This window comes from Eptesicus fuscus, chromosome 17 (assembly GCF_027574615.1).
Source record: "Eptesicus fuscus isolate TK198812 chromosome 17, DD_ASM_mEF_20220401, whole genome shotgun sequence".
In the NCBI taxonomy this organism is placed as follows: Eukaryota; Metazoa; Chordata; class Mammalia; order Chiroptera; family Vespertilionidae; genus Eptesicus; species Eptesicus fuscus.
In genome coordinates this window covers 26,084,014-26,103,793 of record NC_072489.1, presented here as the reverse complement: position 1 = coordinate 26,103,793, position 19,780 = coordinate 26,084,014, and the positions used below count along the sequence as shown (strand labels likewise).

The window sequence follows — 19,780 nt, the reverse complement described above, 5'->3', positions numbered from 1 at the left end:
CAGGTAACTTCAGGGAGTACTAAATTAAGTTAAATAGGATTCTTTATCATATGACTTCTCAGATCTTTAATTGTTAATTGTTAATGTGCATTATCCATCTCCAAAGGGAGATATTTTATGTAAGAGTTCCCAAACTTATTGAACTGTGGACACTTTTCTCAAGAAATACATGTTAATATCTCCAGCAAAACTAATCTATGGGGAACAATTTAGAAAATGCATGTGTATTAATCTGACAATTTAAAAGTGGCTTATATCTCTTAGCTTAATTGTGCACTTTCTTCCTATTTATCTATCTATTTAAAATTTTCAGTGCAAACAAAATTAACCAGGACCTACTGTCAAGCACTGTCCTACTTGATTTCCCAATTCTGTGTCACGTAGTGAGCCTAACAACCATTTTATAGGTGATGAGACTAAGGCTCAAAGTCATTAGCTCAAAATTATGATTAGCAGAGAATATGAGTTGGTCTCATTTTTAAGTCTGTGCTTTTGCTTTTTTTTTCATATTAACCCGCCCCCGCCCCCACCCTTGCATACCCAAATCCATGTAGATAGAGGTATTGAGATTCTGAGAGAACATAGTTATTTGAGTGATGGTCTTGGTTTCACACTCTAGGTTAGCCTATGCTCTTTCCACCAGAACATGTATGTTCTAGGCCAAATGATTTTCATTAGCAGAACCATGGAGATGGAAAAGTATAGGGTATATTTAGGAACTAACCATTTTGGCATAAATATGGTTTGTGGAGGGAAGATGGGTGGCAGGTGAAACTGTAAAGCAAGCTGAGAATAGACTGTGACATTTTTTAACATCATGCATATTAGATAACTTTGTAGCAACAGACAAATTGAAAATTTCAGTGAATTACTATGAGAGATCTTTGCAGTGATTTTTGACCATGGACTCCAGATGTGAGAAAGGAGACAACGGTGGGGAAAGGACCGATGAGCTGTGTTTCAGGGTGTGCATGGTGGTAAAAATTGCAGGTCAGTCTGGATCAGTGATTAGGAACCTCTGGTCCTCCTATGAGAAACCCTCTTAGAAAAGGGACTGCTTTTAAACACTTGTCTGCCAGATTCTCAGCCTTTTGGTACTAATCTATCCCAGACTCTTCCACACATTTCTACTGAGACTAGAAGAACTGAGGTTTAAACAGCCTTTTGTGTCTTAGTGTCTTCTGTTGCCTGGGTCACTTGGGACTCTTTACTATTGTTAGTTAAAAAAGCTTGATAACTGTGTTCTGTTATGATGTAATTAAACATTTGATTAATTGCTTCAGCCTTATTCCACAGAGTATGCAGTTTTCCTGAATCAAAGAGTTTATCTCAGCACGGTGTCAAAAAACATGAAGATTTAAGGCTCACCCAAGCATCAGCTCAGAGCTAATGCAGCTGCCCTGACTCTTGAGGCTGCTGAATGGTAGGATTAAACATTTTAAAAAGGGGGGCTGCTAATATTACTGAACAATACTAATAACAAAGTCTGTTAAATATAGGAGAATACAAGCTTACGTTTTTATATCTGTAATGTGCACTCTTGCTCCTGTTTTTGGTCTTCCCTCTTAATGGAGGAAAATCAATTTAATCTGTAAGAGAGAGGTCAAGGTGTTGAATAAACTTGGATGTGGAGAAAGTCTTTCCTCAGTCACCAAACATTTAACCACTCTTTGTGTACCAGACACATAAAAGAGTAAAATTGCTTTCCAGGTGCTCACATTCCGCTAGGGTATATAACCTTTATAAAGTACATTCCAATATAGATAAATACTAGCTTGTTTCTGAGAGATTCTCTAGTTCTGTACTGCATTTGCAGTGATTTGCACTGCATTTCCCTATGGTAGATTCTGGATTGGACTGTGGATTCTTTTACTGATTTATCTACCAACATGCTTCTATCTGCTGTACAATTGTAGAAATGCAAAGACCAGCCCTCTTCTCCCATTCTGTCTATTCATATGGTTCTACGTTTTTTTCTACTGATAGACTTTTTCGCTGGTAGGCCTTTGGATGGCAAGGGATACACATCCCTGGTCTGCCACCTGTACCTGAAACTATTCTGCTTCTCTTTTTATACTATACCAAGGGTCATCTGATTATTCATCTTCCCATGTAATGAAACATACCATAATAATTAATTTTGGAAGTAAATTTACTCAAATTTGTTATGTTTATATTTAGGAATTTGGATGAGCAAAGGCATTATTCTTTGGGAGAAAAAAAATAAAGCTTAATGTTACTTCTATTGCCAAAGTCTCCTACAAGCCTTCAGAAAATAATTTAAAAACCAAATAGGTGAAAGGTTTTACAATATATTTTATTATAACATTTTATTAGAATGATAAATGAGTATAGAATTAAAAGAATGAAGCTTTTTGGTAGACTATAGAACATTCACCTAATAATAAATTACTATGGAACTTTGGTTACTTTTTAAAATATTTGTTACCAGTTTTTGCCTAAGGCATAATGCCAAGCTGTTCCACAAGATGAATTATTACCCACAGCTCTTCCCATTTTATCTTTTTTGTTTAATTAAATATGGCTCTCATCTCTTTATCAAGAGGAATAAATCTAGATTGCTATGTATGTAGTCCATTCTAGCTTATTTTTCTGGTACTTTAAAAAAGGCAACTCTATGCCATATGCTATGCACCAGAATGGCTGTAAATAATCATAAAATTAAATGCCAAAATTTACCACTACATGTGGTTTCTCATTAAGATTTGATGTGGCTTCTCTAAACTGAAAATGGTTTAAGGGTTGATTTCTGGTATTATCAAGCTGTTTTCTGAGCTTTCTTGCTGGCCCACCTACCTGGATGTATAATTAACTTTAGCTTTCAAAGACTTCTGGTATATTGGGGCTATATCTTTAGGAAAATAAGAGGTTATTCTTTGAAACACATATGTGCTGCAGAAATAGCAATTCCAAAGTATCTTCAGTGGCTGTTTCCTAATATGATGGCGACCATATGTTCTGGATATTCCCTAGCAATCCTATGTCATGTACCCTGATTCAGGATTTGGAATATACAGCCAATACCATATGTAACACTTACTAAGTAGAGAGAACAGATCAGGCTGCTATTGCTAATGAGCTAAATGTTTTTTTAGGTTGAATCCCAAACTAACCCACACTGTATCAGTCATTATTTTAGATTCATGTCTTTAATTTTCTTCTTTAAATATTATTGCTTTCTAGAGAATTAGAAATTTCCATATAGAGAGGACTGTGGTCCTATAACAACAAATCAATTTAGGGGAAAGATTACCATATACGAATTAAAATTAATATGGGTTAGACTATATATATTTTTAAAATCTATTGCTTTGATAGCCTTCTTTAGATATTTTTGCATTATAGAGAATTAGGAATTTCCATGTAGAGAAGACAATTGTTCTATGTTCACAAATCATTTAGAGAAGAGATTATTAAAATTAAAGTTCTCTATGTGTTTTGTTCTGTCATCATGGTAACATGTAAAGATCAGCTCCACTGAACAGTGTATTACATTTTTATACCTCCCAATTGATTTGGTTTCAATTCTATCACCAAAAATATAGGGATAGATCTTTTAATAACTAATATATTTGAATGTCATTCATTGTTCAAGGTTTTGTGCTAGGGATGAGGGTGCTCCAAAATAAATATCTTGGCTTTTGCTCCAAAGAAGATCAAACTCTAGTAGTTTGAGAAGAGCACAACTTGTGGTTAAGTGTTCGGAGTCAGACAGATGTGGCCTTGTCACTTATAAATTGTGTGACTTGAGCAAGTTAAATAACTTCCCTTGAGCCTCAGTTTTCTCATTGGTAAACTGGAGAAAGTAATATCCCACAAGTGGTTGTATATGTTAAATGAGGTGGTAGTTAGTAAGGAAGTGCTAAGCATAGTTTCTGGCACTTAGTAATTCAACAAGTATTGGCAAAAGCAGTCATTATCATTTTAATTAAGTAATTTCTGTTAAATTGTTCAATAACATTTGTCAACACCAGATTGTGCTACCATTCAGCAGAAAGGATAGGGAATATTTGCCTTGGTATGCTCAGTATCACATCAGGATAGGAATGGAGTTGAGGTGTGGCAAGAGTAATACAAAATTACATCTCTGCTTCCTGAAGATTGACATCACTAATTTCTAAAAACTTCATTCCTATTCATTTCTCTCAGTGTTTCTCCTACTCTCCCCACATCCCGAAGTACCCACCCCCTTTAGTAGTCTATGTAGCTTCCTACAATACTAAGGGACTGATCTGATTGTTGGTGGAGCTGGTCTTACCCCAGCATCAAACATAAACTTAGGGACCAGAGCCAAGAATAGGGCAGAAGGACAGAAAATAATTTTTATGGTTTTTAAATTTCTTTATTTAAGCTGCTTTACAATGTAATAAATTTTTATCACACTCAATGAATTGGCTTTAGTGATACAGCTAAACTTAAATGAAGTAAGTACTTATTGTACTGGAACATATTGGTTGCACTGAGTATGGGCTGCCTATGAAATGGACCGCCACAGGAAAAATAAAGGATAGCATCTGCATGAGAAGGAAAGCTGAATACCAGGTCGATAATGGGACATACAATCTTCCGTAGAAAAAAATGTATCCTCACTTTAGTGGAATCTAAGACCTGGAGTGATGATCAGAAGAAAGGTTGAGTATATTCTCAGTATCTTGGTTTATTTCCTCTGAGAGACTCATATGGTCTTTGATGGGAAAGATCTTACAGACCATATATTCCAGTTCTTTTGAAAATTTTTGTTTTAAAACTATGGAAAGTTTTTGAGATGAAACCCTTCATAAAGCCCATATGTATGAAATAGAAAATAACTGATCTGTGTGGGAGTGGACATGGAGACCTTGAGCCTGCCTGCTTGGTTCCCCACCTCCCCGGCTCTATTCACGATCTTTGCTTTTGCAGTGTGTTCATTCAGGATTCCCTCAGGTTCGAAACACCATAAACTATAGTGAGCTCATTTCACCCTTTATTTTTATATATGAAGAACCTTAGACCTAGAAAAATAAAATTATGTTTAAAATCATGAGCTAATTAATGTCAAAATAGGTCATAGAACCTAGGTCTCCTAATATCCGGGCCATTGTACTTCCTCATTCAACTTATGTCTAGGATGCTACCTCACTCAACTTATGTCTATTTCCTTTAGGAGCCTCAGTAGAGAGAAAACAGCTAAGCACAATTTCCCATAAAGGATGCTGCTGCTACTATTACTATTACATACTTACTACTATTTTTGCAAAATGGAAAAAGGAAAAAAAATCAATACATCAATGATGAGAATGTTAATATAATCCATACATATAATTGGATCCTATGTGCTTCTCTCTTCATAAACACATTTTTAAATTGACCAAATTATAATTGTACCATATATATAAAGGGTAAACTTCTTCAGATAATCAAAATGATTAATTGCATATATTCTTTTCAAAAGAATATTAACTTTAATTACCTTATTATAAAAAAATCATTCCATGATGTTATTTCTGAAGTTGATTATGTGGTCCCAGAAAGAAGATAACAGAGAATAAATGAAAACATTTCTCTCCAGGCACTTATGCCAAATGTTATAATTGAATAAATAAAAGAAGACAGTATTGAATTTTGTCACTTTTGCTTCCACCATTATAAAGTAGTGCCTTTTCTTCTGAGGTTAGTTAACAGATTCTGTTGAGTGATTGAATTTTATATGTGTTTGTCAGCATATTAGTTTTCTATTACTTCATAACAAATTACCCAAAATTTACTGTTTTACAACGATACGTATTTTTTGTCTCACAGTTTCTGTAGGTTAAGAATCTAGATACAAGTTAGATGGGTGCTCTGTTCAGGCTGTCACCAGGCTGAAATCAAGGTGTTAGCTGAGACTTGTAGTGTCCTTGGAATGCATTGGTTGTTGGCAAATTTATTTCTGTGTGGTTTTCTGACTAAGGTCCCTTATTCCTTGCTAGCTGTTGGCTGGGGACAGCTCTTACAACATGGCGGTTTTATTTCTTCCTGGCCAGCAGGAGAATGTCCCTCTGATATTCTTTTAAAGAATCCTCTGATTTGGTTAGACACACCCAGGATAATTGCACTTCCGATTAACTCAAATAATGGGTATGATGTTCCATTATATTCACAGGTTTTTTTCTTCTCTTAAGGGGAAGGAGGGAGCTATTCAGGCTTCTACATCAGAGAGTTTGAATCATGGGGGCCAGCTTAGACCCCAGCCTACAACAGTCAGATTTAGTATTATTGCCAAAGTAAATGCACATTAGGTAAAATGATCAATTAAAGCAAGTTTGTTCTCAGAATCTTCTCATTACCCTTAGGAGTATCTTGTTAACCCAGAGGGATAAATTGCTGAAAGGATTTGTTTTTATTTTAATTTTTTTGGTGGAGGAAGGTTGCAGTGAGGAGAGAGGGATAAGAGGAAAGGCCCTTCTCAAACTATGGAAGACCTACTTAGATGACAAAGGTTCCCCCTCAGCAGATTTCTTAAAAACAGGGAACTCAGGCACTGCCCTGGAATCTCTGCAGTGCCTGGCCGGTGGCCTCAGGGGTCTGGTGGCTGTGCCAGAGCAAACAAGACTTGCTCAGATCCAGGGCTGCTTAAATGCCACTAAGCGGTACCTTTGGCAGCAAGTGACAGTGGGAAAAAAAGGAAAAAAAACCCAACCAAACAAACAAACAAAAAAAACACCCACAGGGAACTCAATATTTTAGTAGTAAACAATGTGTTAGTATTAAAACTGGTTTTCTTCCAGTTATAATTATTATCATTAGCATTTCTTAAAATAAATAAATAAAAAATGTCCTCCAGAGTCAAGTTTCAGGGTTTTACTGTATCTATTAACACAATTAAGATCTAGTTACAAAATTACAGGGATAAAACCCAAAAGACTCAATATTCTGAGTTTAAAAAAAAAGGAGGGTGATTATTTTGGCAAGAGTAAGTCATCAGTTAAAAGATAAACTAAGACATGTTACACATTTTAAGAGTTTATTTGAGCAAAAATCAATTTGAATTGTGCAACATTCCATCGAGCAGATAGAAAGGAGCTCTGAGGAGCTGTACAGAATGAAAGGCTTTAGGAGTTCCAGGCAAGAGGAAGGAGTAGGTAAATGCTGTGATGGCCTCCTCCTATGACCACATCAACATTACAGCTATACTATAGAACAGTCAACCTGGAGAGCCATCTGAAGACTAGCTGAACATAATCCTATATAATAAAAGCGTAATATGCAAATTGACCCTAATAGCGGAACAACTGGGAATAACCGGTCACTATAACATGCCTTTACCACCAGGGGGCAGATGCTCAAGAAAGGATAAATCATGCCCAAGACATTCTGTTTTCCCTTATTTAATTACTTTCTTCTAAAAAACAAACAAACCCAAAGCCTATATTCCCTGAAGCATTACCTTCTGCTAAAACATTGCTTTTTAAAGCTTAATTTTTCCTATTCCTGCTACTTTTAAATCATAATAATATAGATTATTTCAAATGATGAACATTCCATTTTGGTGACCCTCTGGAAAAATAACTCTGGATAAGAACTTTGCCGAAACCGGTTTGGCTCAGTGGATAGAGCGTCGGTCTGTGGACTGAAGGGTCCCGGGTTCGATTCCGGTCAGGGGCATGTACATTGGTTGCAGGCACATCCCCAATAGGGGGTGTGCAGGAGGTAGCTGATCAATGTTTCTCTCTCATCGATGTTTCTAGCTCTCTATCCCTCTCCCTTCCTCTCTGCTAAAAATCAATATATATATATATATATATATATATATATATATATATATATATAACTTAGACAAAGTGTAGAAATAGACAGCAAGTGGTTAACCATTTGTACACCATAAGTGTCTATAGATGCAAGCGGCGGACCATTTTTAATTAAATTCAAAATATTGTGGTAGTTAACTGGTTAAACCTGGGACACAGGCCAACTCTCATGATTCTCATAATCGTATCCCATAACCTTGGGTCAGGATGTAAGAATCCTATGACAGAGTCATGGGCCTCATCTCCCTTACAGCCACCAGTTACTTTTCCTAAGTCTTTCTACTCAAGAGGATGACCTTTTCACATCAGAGTGTTCTTCAGCCAAATGTATATGCTTTATTGCTGGAGCCTCCAAGCAAACAATCCTAAAGCAAGAAAATATACTCTCTTAACTACAACAAAGTTATTCTGAATTAGAGCAATGGAATTGGCACAGCAACCACACAAATTTTGTGTCCCTTTTCTGTTTTTCATTATAAATCTGTGCTTGTAAAAAACCTTTATGCTTATACAAAAAGGATGCTCTTGATTTAGTGTCAGTAGGACCTGTCTTTTTGGTATCTTCCACACACTTTGATTCAGGTTGTCAGCATTTACTTAGGACCTACATGGCACCCTGATGAGGGCTTTCTGAACAGTCCTCACTTCTAGGAACTCACATCCAGTATAGCAATAGCTGTTCTTGCAGTTAAATATAATATGATATTGCGAGTACTATACAACAGAGATGGGTACGAATAATACAAAATGCTAAAGAAATGGAATGAGTCAAGAGTAGGTTCACATACAAACAAAAGAAAATCCAAGTTTATGTCTTTCTCACATAAACAATTTTTGGAGATAGGCAGTCCTGGCTGCCTGGTGACTCTATAATCACCACGAGCTCAGTTTCCTCCACCTAGTTGTTTCAACATCACCAACATCTGACTCCTACCTCCTGATTTAAAATGGCTGCTCAAGCATCAGTCATTAAATCCATAGTCTAGCAAGTTGGAAGGAGGAAGAAGTAAAGAATTGCATGCCCTGCTCTCTGTAAGGACACCACCTAGAAGTAGCAAACAGCACTTCTTTTTTCATCCTATTCACCAAACTATCGTCACATGGCTGCCCAGACCTAGCTACAAGGAGAGGGTGATACAGTCTTTTTTCTAAAATTTAAATTCTTTATTGTTTAAAGTATTAATAAGTCTCCTTTTCCTCCATTGACCACTCCCCAGCCATACCACCCCCCAGCACGTGCTCTCACCCCCACCACCCACCTATCGGTATCCATTGCTTATGCTCATACGCATGCATACAAGTCCTTTGGTTGATCTCTAACCTCCTCATCCCCCACCTTCCCTCATAGGTTGGACAGTCTGTTCGATGCTTCTATGACTCTGGTTCTATTTTTGTTCATCAGTTTATGTTGTTCATTATATTCCACATGAGTGAGATCATGTGATATTTATCTTTCTCTGACTGGCTTATTTCACTTAGCATAATGCTCTCCAGTTCCATCCATGCTGTTGCAAATGGTAAGAATTCATTCTTTTTTTTACAGCAGTGTAGTATTCCACTGTGTGGATGTACCACAGTTTTTAATCCACTCATCTAATGATGGGCACTTAGGCTGTTTCCAGATCTTAGCTATTGTAAATTGTGCTTCTAGAACACAGTGGTGCATATATCCTTTCTGATTGGTGTTTCTGTTTTCTTTGGATATATTCCTAGAAGTGGAATTACTGGGTCAAATGGCAGTTCCATTTTTAATTTTTTGAGGAGACGCCATACTGTTTTCCACAGTGCCTGCACCAGTCTGCATTCCCACCAGCGGTGCACGAGGGTTCCTTTTTCTCTGCATCCTCGCCAGCACTTGTCGTTTGTTGATTTGTTGATGATAGCCATTCTGACAGGTGTGAGATGGTACCTCATTGTCGTTTTGATTTGCATCTCTCAGATAATTGTGACTTTGAGCATGTTTTCATATGTCTCTCGACCTTCTGTATGTCTTCTTTCGAAAAGTATCTATTAGGTCCTTTGCCCATTTTTTTTATTGGATTGTTTATCTTCTTTTTATTAAGTTGTATGAGTTCCCTATAAATCTTGGAGATTAAACCTTTATCAGAGATAACTTAGGCAAATATGTTCTCCCATACAGTGGCCTTTCTGGTTGTTTTGTTGATGGTTTCCTTTGCTGTGCAGAAGCTTTTTATTTTGATGAAATCCCTTTGTTTATTTTCTCCTTAGTTTCCATTGCCTTAGGAGCTGTATCGGTAAAGATATTATACAACAAATGTCTGATATTTTGCTGCCTATGGCTTCTTCTAGGATTTTTATGGTTTCCCATCTTATATTTAAGTCCTTTAACCATTTTGAGTGTATTTTTGTGTATGGTGTAAGTTGGTGATCTAGTTTCATTTTTTTGCATTTACCTGTCCAGTTTTCTCAATACCATTTATTGAAGAGACTGTCTTAACTCCATTGTATGCTCTTGCCTCCTTTGTCAAATATTAATTGAGCATAATGGGTTGGGTCAATTTCTGGGTTCTCTGTTCTGTTCCATTGGTCTATATGTCTATTCTGGTGTCAGTACCAGGCAGTTTTGAGAACTGTGGCTTTGTAGTATAGCTTGATATCTGGTATTATGATCCCTCCAACTTTGTTCTTTCTCAAGATTGCTGCAGCTATTTGGGGTCTTTTTTTAAAATTTTTATTCCAGATTAATTTTTGGAGAGTTTGTTCTAGGTCTTTGAAGTATGCTGTTGGTATTTTAATAGGGATTGCATTGAATCTATAGATTGTTTTGGGTAGTATGGACATTTTAATGATGTTGATTCTACCAACCCATGAACAAGGTATGTTCTTTCATTTGTTTATGTCTTCCTCTATCTCTTTATTCAGTGTCATGTAATTTCCTGAGTACAGGTCCTTTACCTGCTTGGTTAAATTTATTCCTAGGTATCTTAATTTTTGTTGTTGTAATGGTAAATGGGATTGTTTTTTAAATTTCTCTTTCTGTGAGTTCATTATTGGTGTATAAAAAAGCCATAGATTTCTGGGTGTTAATTTTGTATCCTGCTATGTTGCTGAATTCATTTATTAGTTCTAGTAGATTTTTGATGGAGTCTTTAGTATTTTCGATGTACAATGTCATGTCATCTGCGAATAATGACAATTTTAATTCTTCTTTTCCAAATTGAATGCCTTTTATTTCTTCTTCTTGTCTGATAGCTATGGCTAGCACTTCCAGGACTATGTGGAACAGGAGTGGTGAAAGTGGGCATCCCTGTCTTGTTCCTGTTCTTAGGGGAAGTGGTTTTAGTTTTTGCCCATTGAGTATGATATTGGCTGTAGGTTTGTCATATAAGGCTTTTATTATGTTGAGGTATGATTCCTCTATTCTTACTTTGCTGAGAGTTTTTATCAGGAAAGGGTGTTGGATTTTGTTAAATGCCTTTTCTGTATCGATTGATATGATGCTGTGATTTTTGTCTCTCAATTTGTTTATGTGATGTATCACGTTTATTGATTTGCGGATATTGTAACATCCTTGCATCCCTGGAATAAATACTACTTGGTCATGGTGTATGATCTTTCTAATGTAATTCTGGATCTGATTTGCTAGAATTTTGTTGAGGATTTTAGCATCTATGTTCATCAGAATAATTGGCCTGTAATTCTCTTTCTTTGTGGTGTCTTTATCTGGTATTGGTATTAGGGTAATGCTGGCTTCATAGAAAGAGCTTGGAAGTGTGCCTTCCTCTTGAATTTTTGGAATAGTCTGATGAAGATAGGTTTTAGTTCTTCTTTGAATGTTTGGCAAAACTCCCCTGTGAAGCCATCTGGCCCTGGGCTTTTGTTTGCTGGAAGCTTTTGATGACTGCTTCAATTTCCTCCTTTGTTATTGGCCTATTGAGATTTTTTTATTCTTCTTGATTGAGTTTTGGAAGGTCGTATTTTTCTAGGAATATGTGCATTTCCTCTAGGTTATTTAGTTTGTGGGAGTAGAGTTGTTTATGGTATTTTTTTTTTTTTACTATCTTTTGTATTCCTGTGGGGTCTGTTATTTTGTCTCTTTCACTTCTGATTTTGTTTATTTGAGTCCTCTCTTTCCTTCTTGGTGAGCATGGCTAAAGGTTCATCAATCTTGTTTATCCTTTCAAAGAACCAGCTCTTGGTTTCATTGATTTTTTTTTTTTTTTTGGTCTCTATGTCATGTATTTCTGCTCTGATCTTTATTATCTTCTTCCTTCTGCTCACCCTGGGCTTTTCTTGTTGCTCTCTTTCTAATTCATTAAGTTGTAGAGTTAGATAATTTATTACCATTTTTTTCTTGTTTTTTTTGGGGGTAGGTCTGTAATTTTTTGAGATTCCCTCTCATGACTGCTTTCACTGTGTCCCAAAGGTTTTGGATTGTTGTGTTTTCATTGTCATTCTTTCCCAGGATGCTTTTAATTTCTTCTTTGATCTCTTTGGTAACCCAAGAGGGTGATACAGTCTTTATTCAGGAAGCCAAGTGCTTGCTGGCTGCTTCCCAGAAGTTCACTAACTGGTAGAAAGAGAGGATAGTTTCTAGAGAAAAATGGGTATTTTCTGACTCAGGCATTCAAATAAGGAAGAGAACTTTTTATCTGGAAAGGAAAAGTAGGTCTGAAAGTTGTCCATGGAGGATTTTATATTTAAGCTGGTCTCTGAAGAAAAGCAGGAGTATGCCAAATATAGAATCAACAGAAGCATTACATAGGCAGAGGGAACAGTATAAGAGTTTGCTTTCAGGAAGCAGCCTGCCTAAGTAAGGAATATAATTAGTTACCATAGATCAGGAATGGCTCTTCTGTTTAGTGCTGACCAGGGGATCTAAGGAAACATTGCATGTTCTCAATATCTGAGCTACTTTGTCTCATCATATATATCTAGTTGCTAAAGACTGAATTATTATATCATGCTCATAGAATTGAGTTCCTGGCCAAAGGAGGAGATAAATCAGAAAAAATATTGTTATGAGAAATGTCCAGGATCTTACTACCTATGTTTTCTTCTAGGATTTTTATGGTTTCAAGTCTAACATTTAAGTCTTTAATCCATTTTAGTTTATTCTTGTGTATGGTGTAAGAAGGTGGTCTAGTTACAATTTGTTGCAGGTATCTGTCCAATATTCACCACATTATTTATTGAATAGACTATCTTCATCCCATTGTAGGTTTTTGCATCCCTTAACAAATATTAATTGACTACAAAGGCATGGGTTTATTTCTGGGCTCTCTGTTTTTTTTCATTGGTCTATACGTCTGTTTATGTGCTGGTTTCATGATGTTTTGATTACTATGCCTTTGTAGTATAGTTTGATATCAGGTAGGCTGATTTCTTCAACTTTGTTCTTTCTCAAATTCACTGTTGTTATCTGGGATCTTTTGTAGTTCCATATAAATTTTTGTAATATTTCTGAAATATGCCATTGGTATCTTGATAGGAATTGCCTTGAATCTATAGATTACTTTGGGTAGTATGGACATTTTAATGATGTTAATTTTTCCTATCCATGAACATAGTATATGCTTCTACTTATTTGTATTTTCTTTAATTTATTTCTTCAGTGTCTTATAATTTTCTGAATACAAGTATTTTATATCCTTGATTCAATTTATTCCTAGGTATTTTTTTTAAGCAGTTATAAATGGGATTGGTTTCTTAGTTTCCCTTTCTGATAATTCATTTATGGTTTATAAAAATATAACTGATTTCTGGATATTTATTTTGTATTCTGTTACTTTACTGAATTTATCAGTTCTAATAATTTTTTTTGGTGGAGTCTTTAGGGTTCTCTATATATAGTATCATGTCATCTGCAAACAATGACAGTTTTACTTCTTCCTTTCCAATTTGGATGTCTACTATTTCTTCTTCTTGTCTGATTGCTGTGGCTAAGACTTCACTTTTATATTAAATAAGAGTGATGAAATTGGACATCCCTCTCTTGTTCTGATCTTGAGTATTATATTGGCTGTGGATTTGTCAGATATGGCCTTTATTACATTGAGATATGTTCTCTCAATTCCCACTTTTCTGAGAGTTATTTTATCATAAATGGGTGCTGGATTTTATTGTGATTTTTCTGCATCTATTGATATGATCATGTGGTTTTTATCCTTCATTTTGTTTATGTGGTATCACGATTATTGATATGCAGATATTGTACCAACCTTGCATCCCCAGAATAAATCCCACTTGATTATGGTGTATAATCTTTTTGATGTATTGCTGGATCTGGTTTGCTAACATTTTGTTGAGGATTATAACATCTATATTCATCAGAGATATGGGCCTATAATTTTTGTTGTTTATAGTGTCTTTATCTGGTTTTGGAATTAGGATAATGCTGGCCTCATAAAATGAGCTTGGAAGTCTTCCCTCCTCTTGAATTTTTTGGAATAGTTTGAGAAGATACCCATAGAATTGAAAAATAATTTTTGAAATATATCTATAGAAATTATTTTCTGTGTGCATTAAAAGTATAATCAATCACGTACTAAATTAGGAACCTTTTACAGACACGTTCCTTTACTAATTGGCTATCATAATAGCATATGTCATGCTTAAAACAAAGAAACACTTAGTCCTAAAAGAGAAAAGCATACAACATAGGCTTGGCAACTTAGTATAGGAACTGTAATAATAATAATAAGAGCAGATAGTTAGTGAGCACTTGCCCTGTGGCAGTTATGTTTCTAAGCATGTGGCACATATTAACTTAATCTTCACAAAATACTGTGAGTTAGGTTTCTAATGCTATCTCTAGTTTTATAGACAATGATCTGAGGTTCAGAAATGTTAAGTAACTTGCTCAAAGTCCCATAGCTAATATGTAGGGAAGATTAGACAAATCCAAGTAGTCTGGCTCTTTAGCCACTCTACTAGGTGGCCACAGGGAATTGAGTGTGGGATGGATCTCAGCCCCCTGGCTAACTAGACATGAGACTCTTGGGAATGTTATTTCATCCCTCTGCATCTCAGTTTCTCACAATTTCTATGAGTTCATAAGAAGCTATATGTAAAAGATTAGCCTGGGGCTTGGCACAATGTAATTGCTTAATAGCTAAAAGGTTGAACAAGACTGAGTCATTAATTGTAAGCACTAGTCATATTTGGTCCTTAACCATACAAAGCAAAAGATAGACCTAAAGCTGTTTCTGACATGGCTTTAAATTCTTTCAAAAGAGTAAAATCTCTTCTACCATTTACCCTGATTCCCTGAGGTCTGCTTCTCTGCTAGTTCTCCAGTTTGAGCTGTTTTTTATAGCCATCTGCTACAGTGTTGTGTAACAACAAACAATAGCCTCCTAAAAATGTTTACAAATGCTTCTTACATTAGTGCTATATATTTTTTCATTAAGCTGTGACATCGCCTTTGAAAAATTATTTTAATCATTGCAAACTGAATTACATGAAGAGAAAGCATAAAGAGATAGTACTTAAAAGGCTGAATGTACATTAATTGCTTTAGCTAATGAAAGAAACATGACTTAGCCAATGCATACACCATGAATCCTAAGATGCACGGACAATTGACTACGGTAATAAAACAAGTATTAGTGTGTTACATCTGAAATCCTCATTATGCTTCATGCAGCAAAACCCACGGTGTACCTGCTGTTCAGTGTGTACTTCCTCCTCTTGACACCACAAGCTAATTATAGCACAGGGCATAGGGTGAAAGCATGTGACCTACGTGTCCACAGTTTGGGGACCTCCAAAAACCCCTCAAAGTTATGTCTGGTGACTCTTTTTCTTTTTTAAGCTGATAAAAGTACATGTTGGTCAAAATGATTTTGGAATATCCAGTGTTCCATAGGCAATTTTAATTAAAATATGAATTATTTAAATGTGCACACACTATATTTCACTTACAGTGGGATCTTGCTTTATCTCCCTTGGCTCTATAAACTAGTAAATTATTAACTCAAGGATAATTTATGGCACAGTGTTCAAGATTTTGTCCATTGATTTTTTTGGTCCGTCTTTTCATTTCATGAACCTTAAAGATGATGATAAAGGCATGGCATTTAAGAGATTGAAAGAGAAGTGAATGTCTTATTTTTACTATTCATCTAAAATCACATAGCAATGAGGTTATGTAGCTTATAAACAGGCTCTATTAACCTACCACCTTTTGATCACAGACTAAAAATATCACTCCATTAGGACCCTCAGTAAATCTTGATACAACTTAAATGCTCCCCCCTTTTTTTAATCTTTGAGAGCAAGGCTAATACTTCAAGGGATATATAACTACTAGAGTCCTGGTGCACGAAATTCATGCATGGTGGGGTGTGTCCCTCAACCTGGCCTGCACCCTCTCCAATCTGGGACATCCCTCTCACAATCTGGGACTGCTGGCTCCTAACTGCTGCCTTCCTGCCTGCCTGCCTGCCTGATTGCTCCCTAACTGCTTCTGCCTGTCAGACTAATAGCCCCCTAACTGCTCCCCTGCCGGCCTGATTGACACTTAACTGCTCCCCTGCTGGCCTGATCACCCCCAACTGCTCTCCCCTGCCAGCCTGATGGCCCCAACTGCCCTCCCCTGCTGGCCTGGTTGCCCCCTACTGCCCTCCCCTGCTGGCCTGATGGCCCCCAACTGCTCTCCCCTGCCTGGATGATCACCCCCAACTGCCCTCCCCTGCTGGCCTAATCACCCACAACTGCCCTCCCCTACCACAACCCGCTTCCTCACCATGAGTCAGCGGATACCCCGGGACCGGCCTCCTCCATGCCATGCAGAGCTGCAGGACCCCCAGGCCTCACCACATGGAGTGGCCACTGGGCCCCCGCCTCCGCTGTGCATGTGGCCATCTTGTGGCACCCATCCCATCTGGTGACAACATCGCGCAAGGGTGTTGCATGAGGGCATGACGCCACCTAGGCTTTTATTATATAGGATATGTAACAGTTGTCTTAATTTAAAGTCAGTGTTTTTCTATATGAAAATCTCACCTTTCAAAGAGCTTGGAGTGTGGTGAGAGAGATAAACAAGAAAGTAGCCAATTTTAGCACAATAAGTGTTACAATGGTGTAAGAATGGTAGCCTGGGTAATATGTACAAGGATCATCTAACCCAGTCTAGGGTATCCTAAAGGACTGGAGGAGATAGTATCTAAATTGAAACAGGAGGGATAAAGGAGTAAGGAGGGAGTTCCAGTTTGGTTTTCTGTTTTTGACAGAGAGGCTGTGGATCATGGGGATAGGGGTAGGAGAGGGTGAGAAAAGTGAGCAAGAGGTCAGAAGATTAAAGAATTTGTAAGGTGCATTTTCATGTCTCAAGGAGCCTACAATATAATTGGGGAGATAAATGATAGCTTACAATTGATTAACAATTGAGTAAACAGACTCACCATGATTTAGGATTTTTCTGGAGAAAGTATCTAGATTCTTCCTTCATTAAAATTCTAGATCTATGATTTCTTTCTGTACCAATTGAGGGTAAGTTGGAGATATTTTGCTCCTTTACTCGTAAACATTTCAGTCTATATTTCCCAAGAAGAAGAACATACTTTTATATAATCACTGTAAAATAATAAAACTTATGATATTTAATAATACTACTGTCTAATCAACAGTCCATAGTCAGATTTTGTCAGTTATCTCAATCATGTTCGTTATAGGTTTGTCTCTCCCAGTGCAGGATCCAATGAAGATTCATTCATTACATGTAATTGTCTCTGTAATTGTTCTGTCATCCAAATAGTTCCTTAACCTTTGCCTTTCTTGATCTTGAGATTTTTGAAAAGTGCAAGTCACTTATTTTTTTGAATATCCCTCAATTTGGGTTTATCAAATGTTTCTTTATGATTAATTTCAGATAATGCATTTTTGGAAATAAAGAATTTAGGTTGTATCCTTCTTAGTACATCATAGAAGGAGGCACAAAGTGTGGGTTTGCCCCAATATCAGTGATATTAACAGTCCCAATTTAGGATGGTGTCCACTAGATTTATTCACTATAAAATTATTAATTTTCTCCTGTGTAATTCATAAACAGTTTGTGGAGAGATACTTTAAGGCTATGCAAATATCATGTCCCTCATCAAACTTTCATATGATGATTTGAGAATCCATTGTTGACTTTCTAATCCATAATTGCTCCTGCCTACATATTGCTACATCTATATTACTGTAAGGAAAAGCTTTTCTGGTTCTCCCACCTATATATTCATTTACTTACATCATTATGGGTTAATTTCTTTTTAAAAACAAGTTATAATCCACTAGTGTCATTATTTTGATGTTCAAATTATCCCTGATTTTACCTGTGGAAATTCCTTCAAATTGGTTCCTTCTTTTTTGGATGTCTATCATTCTCTGAACACATTTTGAATTTCTGGAGAAATATACCACTCAGGGATCATTTTGTACTTTCCCTGCCCCAGTCTTAGAATCAATCTATCTTTTGCCAAGAAGCACTGGTTCCTAGTACCAAAGTCTGAGTATACACATTACTATTGGGATGTTATTGTGTCTAATATCTTTGGTGGACAGCGCTAGGATATAATAGGTGTACCAGTTAATACGGTAGATTTTGTAATAAAAGAAAATAGGATAATTTCAAGAGAAACATGAAAAGTGCTTTATTCAAAGTAATGTCCATCGCTAGCTACATATTTCCCCATCTTTCAGGTAATTTGTGGATACCGTCCCAATAGAACTTTTCTTGTTTTGAGGCAAACCATTCAGAGACCCAATTTTCCACTTCTTCATACGTTTTGAAGTGCTGCTCAGAAAGTGCATGTGCCATCAATTGGAACAAGTGGTAATCTGAAGGAGCAAGATCTGGTGAATACTGCGGGTGGGTTAATACTTCCCAGGAAAGATCTTTTAACGTGTCTTTAACTGGTATTGAAGTGTGTGATGGTGCGTCATCATGAAGCAAAATTACTTTGCCGTGTCTTCTGGCACATTCTGGTTGTTTCACTATCAAAATGTGGTTCAAACTAATTATTTGTTGTTGGTAGTGATCAGTATTAACAGTTCCACCTGGTTTTAGAAGCTCATAATACACTACACCTTCCTGATCCCACCGAATGCAGAGCATTGTCTTCTTTCCGAAGCGATTTGGCCTTGCAGTTGATGTTGATGGTTGACCTCGATCAACCCATGATTTTGAGCATTTGGGATTCTCAAAATAAATCCACTTTTCATCGCCAGTCAAAATTCGATGCAAAAAGACTTTCTTTCATGCCATTGAAGCAACATTTTACTAATGACTTTTCGGTTTTCCATTTGTTTTTCATTCAGTTGATGTGGCACCCATTTTCCTTCCTTTAAAATCTTTCCCATTGCTTGTAAATGATTGGAAATTGTTTGCTGAGCAACGTTTAATCTTTCTGCAAGTTGTTTTTGAGTTTAACATGCATCTTCATCCAATAATGCTTGTAATTGTTGGTCTTCAAACTTTTTCATTTGACCTGAACGTTCTTTGTCTTTCACATCGAAATAATCACTTTTGAAGCATTTAAACCAGTGTTCACAAGTATCTTGAGGTGGAGCATGTTCACCATAAGCTTCCTGAAGTATACAATAACTTTCAGTAGCACTTTTCTTGAAAATAAAGTAATGAATTAAAACTTTGCGCAAATGTTCATTTTTTGGCAAGAAATTCAACACTTAAAAGCATAAAAATATCTATGATGTTAACACCTTCAGCAAATTTGACATATGAAGTTTTGAAGTTTGCTGTCAATACAACAAAATAGCATACATATGAAATCACATATATATCAAAATATGTGCAACTCCATCTATTGAAAAAATATGCATTATTAATTGGTACAACTAGAATTTATATTATGTTTTGTTATATTGTTATGTTACATTACAATATAATATTCTATATAAATTGACCCTAACGGTGGAACAACCGGGAACAACCAGTCGCTATGATGCGCACTGACCACCAGGGGGCAGATGCTCAATGCAGGAGCTTCCCCCTGGTGGTCAGTGTGCTTCCACAGGGGTAGGCT

The 19,780-nt window shown here is 36.5% G+C and overlaps 1 non-coding gene across 1 annotated transcript; it reads left to right on the top strand.

The window, feature by feature from the left end:
* Positions 1-6,517: 6,517 nt before the first annotated feature.
* LOC114232952 (small nucleolar RNA SNORA76) lies at positions 6,518-6,654 on the top strand. Its single transcript, XR_003619064.2, has one exon. It is a non-coding gene; the product is annotated as a small nucleolar RNA SNORA76 (small nucleolar RNA).
* The last annotated feature ends 13,126 nt before the right edge of the window (positions 6,655-19,780 follow it).